At 39.7% G+C, this 9,677-nt stretch overlaps 1 pseudogene; it reads left to right on the forward strand.

The window, feature by feature from the left end:
• The first annotated feature begins 1,599 nt into the window (after positions 1-1,599).
• LOC130872623 (lysine-specific demethylase 2B-like) lies at positions 1,600-2,982 on the forward strand (annotated as a pseudogene).
• The last annotated feature ends 6,695 nt before the right edge of the window (positions 2,983-9,677 follow it).

The raw sequence follows: 9,677 nt of genomic DNA on the forward strand, positions 1-9,677 counted from the left end.
TGCTTTATAGAGATTACTGAACAGTAAGATGAAATAAATAGTCTGTATGTATTTGGAAAACATATTCTAAAGCTACATATATCATAAAATAAAAAATGTTTTGATTAATGGATAATGAAAAGATGGCACATCAGTCTCCTCTCCAGAACTGAAGCACACCACCTACAGGGGCCTACTCCCCCTCTCTGGCTCCACTCTCCAAGGTATCCTCATAAAAGACCCTGCTTTCTGCATTTGCATTTCTAACACACACCACTTCAAGCCAATTCCCATTCTTTTGTATAAGCCCTAATACCTAGAAACCTATTCTGCTTGGAAGCCCCACCGACTACAAGTTGCCAGTAATGCAGAAACACTACCCACCAGGCCACTTATAGCTACCACACTATCTGAAAATTCAGAGAGGACAACAGAAACCAAGGGATAAAGTACACACCCAAATAAGACAAGACCATAAAATTTCAATAATTCTTCTAGACATTAGTATAAAAATACAATAAAAAAAATACAGCCAGGGCAATATACCTCTACAAGAATCTAGCAACTTCCTACAGTAGGCACTGAGAAATGTAACATAGCTGAAGGGCAAAACAAGGACTTCAAAATGGCTATAATAAATATGTTTAAAGAACTTAAAGAGAATATGAATAAGTCCATTAATCAAATCTATGAAAACACAATAAAATGAGATGGAGAAAACTGGTAAGACATGAAAATAGAAATAGAATTACTGAAGAAAATCCAAGCTGAGGAAAATCTGGATTAAAAAATGAAGAACTTGAAGAAAAATCTCAAAGGTAAGCTTTGCCAACAGAAAACATTAGATGGGAAAGCAAATTGCAGGCATGGAAGAAAGTATAAAAGAAATGGATACTTCAGTCAAATAAAATGTTAAATCTAAAAAGATCCAGGAATAAAACATACAGTATGTATGGGATACTATGAAAAATCAAATCTTAGAGTAATATTGTAGTAGAAGGAGAGGAAACATAAGTCAAAGACACAGAAAGAATTTTCAACAGAATCACAGTAGAAAATTTCCCTAAAGTAAATAGTGAGGTACCTACCAAGGTACAAGAATCATAGAGAATACCAAATAGAATTGACCAGAAAAGAAATTCCCCATGACATGTCATAATCAAAACACTAAATGCACAGAATATAGGAAAATTATTAAAAGGTGCAAAGGAAAAAGACCAAATGAAGTGAAGGCAGACACATTAGAATAACATCATAATTCTCAATGAATACTCTAAAAGTCAAAAAGGCCCGTACAGATGTTCTACAAATTCTAACAGACCACAGATGTCAGCAATACTATTATACCTAGAAAAACTTTAGTCAGCCTGGCAGTGGTGGCATATGTCTTTAACCCCAGCACTCTGGAGGCAGAGGCAGGCGGATCTCTGTGAGTTTGAAGCCAGCCTCGTCTACAAGAGCTAGTTTTAGGACATGCTCCAAAGCTACAGAGAAACGCTGTCTCGAAGAACCAAAATAAAAGAAAACGAAAAAGAAAAACTTTCAGTCACAACAGATGGAGAAAGAAAAGCATTCCATGATAAAACTAACTAAAAGCAATGTCTGGGACTGCCATGAGCCATGGCCATGTCCCTGAGTGTCGAGGATGACGACTATGAATCTGAGCCCAACCAGAAGCGGATGGTGGGTCGACCTAAGGGCAAGTAGGGCCCAGCCTCAGCGGTGAAGTTGACTGCCAACCGAACAACAGGAGGAGCTCTCAGGCGCCGGACGCCATGCCACAAGTGCGAGGCCTGCCTACGGAAGGAGTGTGGAGAGTGTCACTTTTCAAGGACATGAAGAAGTTTGGAGGCCCCAGGCGCATGAAGCAGAGTTGCATCAGGCGGCAGTGTATTGTGCCAGTGCTGCCCCACACCACCGTGTGTCTTGTGTGTGGCAAGGCAGGGAAGGAAGACACAGTGTAGGAGGAGGAAGGCAAATTTAACCTCATGCTTATGGAGTGCTCTATCTGCAACGAGATCACCCACCCTGGATACCTTAAGGAATCAAGAGGCTGTGGTCAACGATGAGCTTCCCAACTGCTGGGAGTGTCCGAAGTGTAACCATGCTGGCAAGACAGGGAAACAAAAGCGTGACCCTGGCTTTAAGTATGCCTCCAACCTGCCTGGCTCCTTGTTCAAGAAGCAGAAGATGAACCGGACAAGGAAGGGCAAGAGTCTGCCAAGCGGAGGAGAAAGTGTGAAGAGGCTCCCGATGCAGGTAAGATGAGCATCCTAAGAAGGTGTCTGCAGATGGCATCCTACGCCCAAAGTCTGATAATGTGCACCTAAGGATGATGGGGAAATATGAGAAGTCCCAAGAGCTGAGTGGACGCAAGCGAGCCTCGATGCTTCAAGCGTCTCCTCTCACCTCTCGCCGAGGCCACCTCTAGGCAGCAGTATCAGCCCTTGGTGGAGATCTAGTCTCACTTACTTCCAGCATCAGCTAAAACTTGGCAAAGAAGCTTTTCAGGAAAAAGTGACGGTCCTGGAAGAACGCCGAGGATCGGTTGACACTGGCCAACAAACCCTTTAGCGCTTCAAGCAGGAACCAGAGAACGATCTGCCTGAGGCACCTTCTAAAACCTGGGAGAGTGACCAATCACGTTTCAGCTCACCCACCATTGGGCCCAGCACTGAAGGGGCTAAAGGCCCAGAAGAAAAGAAAAAGATGAAGATGCTCCACCTCAGTTACTGTAACCATTCCATCAACCTGCTCACTGCAGTTGGCACTACCACCCGAGACTCTCTGACAGAGATCAACCTATCAGACTGCAATAAGGCCACTGACCAGTGCCTGTCCTTCTTCAAACGCTGTGGAAATTTTTGTCATATTGACCTGAGGTACTGCAAGCAAGTCACCAAGGAAGGCTGTGAGCAGTTCATAACTGAAATGTCTGTGAGCCGAAATGTCTGTGAGTGTTCAATTTGGGCAAGTGGAAGAGAAACTTCTTCAAAAACTTAGCTCCAGGATAAGCATGTAAATATGGAGGGTTGGGGAAAAACAGCCAGGGAAAGGAAAAGACTACAAACACAAGTGGGCTTATATTCCCTTTGGAATTCGGAACAAAAGACCACAGGACACTGTGGCAACGTAAATGAATGCAGACAGATTATATAGATATATACAGCTTTAATAAGGAAATAGATTTACAGGACCACAGGTTCCTGCGGAGAATAGGAAAAGAGGAGCAAAAGAAAAAGGGCTGCTGGGATCACGCCCGGCAGATTTATCCGTAAACATTAGCCCGAGGCGAACACGCCCCCAATGGGTGGGGCTATATCCCTACATCTCCCCCTTTTGTCTAAATAAGATAGAACTAAACCAAATACAACTATATACAATAATAACAAATAATAAATATAACAAACAATATTGAGAACAAAACTTTTGCTAAACATTCTATCTCAAGGAGTCTAAATAACATAGAGAGTAACTACAATTATGTAATCTTCAACTCCGTCAAAGATCTGAGAAGGGAATAAATATTACTTAACAATCGAGAGATATCCAAAATGTGCAACAATTGACAGAGACAACTGACTACCTGGGCAATCACCCAAAGTCTCGTTTGCAATGTTGAGTCAACCAACTTTGGCTAAGGCCTAACATAACTGGCATACCATTCTTAGAACTATCCTACCCTGTCTTGGCAGGATAAGACAATCCTGTTTCATCCACTTAGGGATAGTCTGTATCTTTGTCAGAAGTTGATGTATGGGCTTTTCTTAACCCAAAGGCCAGTTCTGCCAAGAAGACAAGCTCCCAGTGGAGTGTCTTTGGTGCTCAACGTTCTCTCGGGAGTAGAGTGGTGTTGCCAGGAGTAATTGTGTCTCGTTGGCATAGAAATTTTAGGTTAGATTAAAGGCCATTTTCTACAGCTCTTGAAGAGGCTGAATATCATACTATCTATACTAAATATAATCTCTATGTAACTAAAAGACCTGATTAACTTAAAAATAAATATGACAAACATATAATTCTCAATACCTATCTAACTTGAAGATTAAAAGAATAAACAACTGTGCAATATATGAAGACAATGATCTTCAACTGTAAACAATGTCATAGTATCAGAGGTAGAAATGTACAATGTAATATGGTAGATGTATCAATACAATATAGACAAAGTTATAAGCATACTCATACAAAAGTAGAGGTAGGAACACTCACATTCAATATTCAATATATCAATATACAAGAAACAGTACCAATACAATTTTCTATAAACAGTAATTCACAAATACCAATCATCCCATAAAACCAGTTAATCCCCCTTCTTCTTCCTCTTCTTCTTTTTTTTTTCATAAAAATATCACCCCATCCCCTCAACCCTAAACCAACCACTAAAAGATGTCCCCAACCCTGAGGGCAAACTCTGTTGGGAGAGGGGATGTCATCCTCTAAGATTGCTTCTAGCTGACATGGGGGCGACGTTCTTCTTAGGGGGTCCTGTGAAAGCAAATGATGGTAAAATTCCCAAATTAACCTTTGACCTAAGAAAACTGTAACTAGTCTCAGAGCATTTTGAGAAGGTCCGACCAGAGTGTTGTCAAAAATGTGCACCATTCGAAATTGTCTCATGTAGTTGGTACCAAAAAACAGGTCTAATATTAGCGCTTTAAAAAAAAATTCATGACGTCATAAAAACCAGATGGAGTTGATGTTGTGGGGCCCCATCTTCATCCTGGAAACTTCAAAGATTACTGTAGGAAAATTTGTTGCTTGTTATGGGAAATTTAAACATTAACAACAAGGACATATACTGACATATAAAGAAAGACACAGATATGAGGAAAAGCAAAGAAAGTTTAAGACATATATATATATATATATATATATATATATATATAAATTAATACTTACAGAACATGTCCCTCCATCAGTAATTAAATATTAGGGGTACTTAAATTCTTTGAATTTGGGTATTTTCCTGTGGAGATAAGAAGAGAACCCTGCCCCCAACCTGTCTGTATTACTTACCATCAGTATGATTGCCATCCATGTGATTGAATTGTTATTTATCTTTCCCAACTGGCTTCTCTTCATCAAAACGAACCTTTATCAATTTTGACGGTATCCACAATTTTTCCTCACCTGTGGAGACAAGAGCAAATCCCCTTCCCCAAGGCAGCACATCTCCTGGCTTCCATTGTGAGGTCAGCACATCCTTGAAATAAACTGGTTGATTTAGTTCAGTAGACTTTTCCATTATCCAATGTCTTTCTGCAGCTGATGTTCCCTTCTCATTAGCATTGAGGAAATTCAAGGTTAACAAAGCATTATGTAACCTATTTCTGGGGGTGTTTTCCACCCCCTTTCTGTTTGTTCAACATATCCTTTATAGTTCGATTTGATCTTTCTATGACTGCTTGACCTGTAGGATTGTATGGTATACCTGTAACATGCTTGATATTGTAATAATCAAAAAACCGTTTCATTTTCCTAGAGACATATGCAGGACCATTATCTGTCTTTATTTGTGTAGGTATACCCATGATAGCCATGACTTCTAATAAATGAGTGATAACTGAATCAGCTTTTTCTGAACTTAAAGCCGTTGCCCACTGAAAGCCTGAATACCTGTCAATGGTGTGATGAACATATTTTAATTTGCCAAATTCTGCAAAGTGGAACACATCCATCTGCCAGATTTCATTCCTTTGGGTGCCCTTTGGATTAGCCCCTGCAGGCAGTGGCATTTGGTTATAGAAAGAGCAAGTAGGGCATTTCTTTACAATCTCCCTAGCTTGTTGCCATGTAATAGAAAACTCTTTCTTCAAACCTTTGCTATTAACATGATGTTTTTTATGAAATTCAGAGGCTTGTAGCACACTACCAATCAATAATTGATCAATTTCTGCATTACCTTGTGCTAGAGGACCTGGCAGACCCGTATGGGATCGGATGTGTGTTATGTACATAGGGCAAAGCCTGTTCCTAATCAAATCTTGCACCTGGATAAACAAAGAGGTTAGTTCTGTATCATCAGGTATAAATTCAGCAGTTTCAATATGTAAAATAACTCTTTCTGCATATTGTGAATCAGTAACTATATTAATAGGTTCTTTAAAATCCCTTAGCACCATAAGAATGGCATATAATTCTGCCTTCTGGACAGAATCATAAGGACTTTGTTCCACCTTTCCCAAGTCTTCTGATTTGTAACCTGCCTTCCCTGATTTATTGGCATCAGTATAGAATGTACGGGCTCCAGTTATTGGAGCATCACGGACGATTCGAGGAAGGATCCAAGAAGTTCTCTTTATGAAGTTAAGCCTCTTGCTTTTTGGATAGTTGTTATTAATGTCTCCCAAAAAATAAGCACAAGCTCTTTGCCATGGTTCATTATCTTCCCATAATTTCTTTAGTTCATCAGCAGTGAAAGGCACTATAATTTCTTCTGGGTCTATGCCTGCTAGTTGACGAAGTCTCAACTTGCCTTTTATAATTAACTCAGAGACTTTTTCCACATAAGTTTTCAGTTTCTTACTTGGTTTATGTGGTAAAAAGATCCATTCCAAGATAATATCATCTCTCTGCATTAAAATTCCTGTAGGGGAAATTTTTGATGGTAGTATGACGAGAATACAATCGAGCTCTGGATTTACCCTATCCACATGTGCCTGTTGTAATTTTTCCTCAATCATCGTCAGTTCCTTTTCTGCTTTAGCTGTTAATTCTCTGGGACTGTTTAAATCTTTGTCACCATCCAAGGTTTTGTTCAAATGAATTATTAGATCAGGTGTTATCCCAATAGCTGGCCGTAGACTGGAAATGTCCCCTAATAGTCTTTGAAAGTCATTAAGAGTCCGTAGGTGATCTCTCCGAATTTGTGCCTTTTGTGTCTTAATTTTTTGTAAACCTATTTTATAACCTAAATAATTAACAGAATCTCCCTTCTGAATCTTTTCAGGAGCAATTTGCAATCCCCATTTTGGTAAAAGTATTTTTATTTCTTCAAACAGTCTGTTCAAGGTATCCATGTTTGAATCGGATAACAAAATTTCGTCCATGTAATGATATACTATCGATTTGGGAAATTTCTTGCGTATTATTTGCAATGGTTGATTCATAAAATATTGGCACAGGGAGGGGCTATTTAACATACCCTGGGGGAGGACGGCCCAGTGGTACCTCATCGAAGGTTGAGAATTATTATAAGTAGGCACTGTGAAGGCAAATTTTTCTCTATCTTCTTTTTGTAAAGGTATAGTGAAAGAACAATCCTTTAAATCAATAACTATGAGAGGCCATCCTTTTGGCAATAAAGAGGGCAAAGGAATTCCAGATTGCAGAGGGCCCATAGGTTGAATAACCTTGTTGATAGCCCTGAGATCTGTCACCATTCTCCATTTACCTGATTTCTTCTTAACCACAAATACAGGAGAATTCCAAGGGCTGGTAGATTCTTCTATATGTCCAGCATCTAATTGCTCTTGTACCAACTGTTCTAAAGCCTGTAACTTTTCCTCAGCTAAAGGCCATTGCTTTGTCCATATTGGTTTCTCAGTCAACCATTTTAAAGGCAAGGCTGTTGGTATCTCTGAAGGGACATCAATTGCTTTTTCTTGTACAGCCCGAATGGCTGGTTTTCTCCATTTGTAATATCTTTTAATATTATCCCCAGAAATATAGGCTCTAGAAGTAGCAGGAATGTTAATTTGGGTATTCCATTGTTGTAATAGGTAATGACCCCATAAATTCATTGCAATATTGGCTACATATGGCCTTAATTTTTCTATTTGTCCCTCTAGTCCTATACATTCAACCCATCTCGTGCTCTGCCTTACTCGAGATAGGGTTCCAATTCCCAGGAGCTGAACATTTACATTCTGAAGAGGCCAATATGGATGCCAAGATTCTGGGGTAATGATACTTACATCCGCACCTGTGTCCAGCAGGCCAGTAATAAAAATGCCATTTACACACACTCTCAGCTTTGGTCTTTGATCATTTATAGAAATTTGCCAAAACACACGGAACTCATCTTTCTGATCATTATTGCTTGTAACAGTAGGCATGGGGCTTTCTAATTGTCCTGACGAGTCACGTTCTCTGTAGTAACTGGAAATGACTGAACCATGTTTGCCTTGGGGGCCTGTGAGGCCCTCCCTCTCACGTTTCCTGTCTGTATCAGGTTGCCTTGTCTATCTCTTGTAGACCTGCACTCATTTGTCCAATGTCTGCCCTTTCCACATCTTCTACATAAACCTGAAGGCTGAGTCCTCCTATTTCTGTTATTTCTAGAAGATGCATTATTATTATTTCTGAAAATCTGTTGTCTACAATTCCTTTTCATATGACCCATTTTGCCACAATTAAAACATTTGGTATTCTGATGTCTCCTTTTACCATTGGAAATTGCTTCTTCTACCCATGCTTCAGTGCCATAGTCAAATGTATCAACATTCAGTGTATGCAAGACCCATTCTTCTAATGGCGCTGATCTGAGCTTTAAAGGTCCCAAAATCCTTTTGCATTCCACATTTGCATTTTCATAAGCCAAAGTCTCGATCATTATACGTCTTACTTCTGGGTCAGATATCCCTATTTGTACAGCTTTAGTTATTCTTTGTAAAAAGTCAGTAAAGGGTTCTTTCTGACCCTGTTTAACTCTGACAAATGATTCCATCCTCTGTCATGGGTCTTACACCCTGTCCCAAGCCCTTAAGGCTGCTGTAGTACACACGGAGAGTGTGTTTTCATCCAAATTAGCTTGTTCCTGAGGGTCAGAAAATAGCCCCTCTCCCAAAATTTGATCTATGGAAATTTCAATTCCCTTTGCTCTTTCCTGCTGTTCTAAAAGTCTAGCCTCTTGCCTGAATAAGCATTTCCATTTCAATTGTGTTCCACTCTCAAGGACAGCAGAGCTCAGTTGAAACCAGTCAGAGGGCATGACTTTTTTCGTTGTGACCCAAGATCTTAGCATCTCTTTAACAAAAGAGGCATTCATTCCAAAAGTCATTACAGCCTGTTTAATTTCTTTGAGATCATTCATACGGACAGGTTCCCATGTATCTTCCTTGATGACCCTAGGGTTTCTGGAACCAACTACTTTCTCTGTTGTTACAACTGGAAAGGCAGGTAGAACTGTAGGTAGAGCTTTGTGGGAATTGTCCCGGAGGGATTTACCCACAGATTTAGTTAAAATTTGCCTTTCTACCTCTTGCTCTTCTTCCTCAGAATTTAGAAATTCCTCAATCTTTTCAATTCTATTCACCATTGCCTTCTTTAATGTCTGAATCTCCTGTCCAGAATTATGTTCTAAAGCCTTCATTGAGGATTTTAAAATATGAAGTTTGTCCATTAGAGATAACATCTCATCTTTGGACATAATTTTTATAGCATATACCGTGCCTTCTTGTATCGATAATCTTTCCACCAATCTGTCATAAGCTTTAGACAAAATCCGATTGTCACATTCAGCAGTTTTGATTCTCTCAGTTAATGTTTCAGTTCCTACTGAAAGGGACTGAAGCTTATGACTCAAATCAGCTGTTCCTTCTTCCATAGTAATGAATTTCTCCTTAATATCAGCCGTTAATGTTTCAGTTCCTACTGAAAGGGACTGAAGCTTACGACTCTAAGAGACCCCATGGATGCCAGCCCAGACTACTAAACCCAGCAAAGCTTTAACTCACCACAAATAGAGAAAA

This window comes from Chionomys nivalis, chromosome 4, assembly GCF_950005125.1.
Source record: "Chionomys nivalis chromosome 4, mChiNiv1.1, whole genome shotgun sequence".
NCBI lineage: Eukaryota > Metazoa > Chordata > Mammalia > Rodentia > Cricetidae > Chionomys > Chionomys nivalis.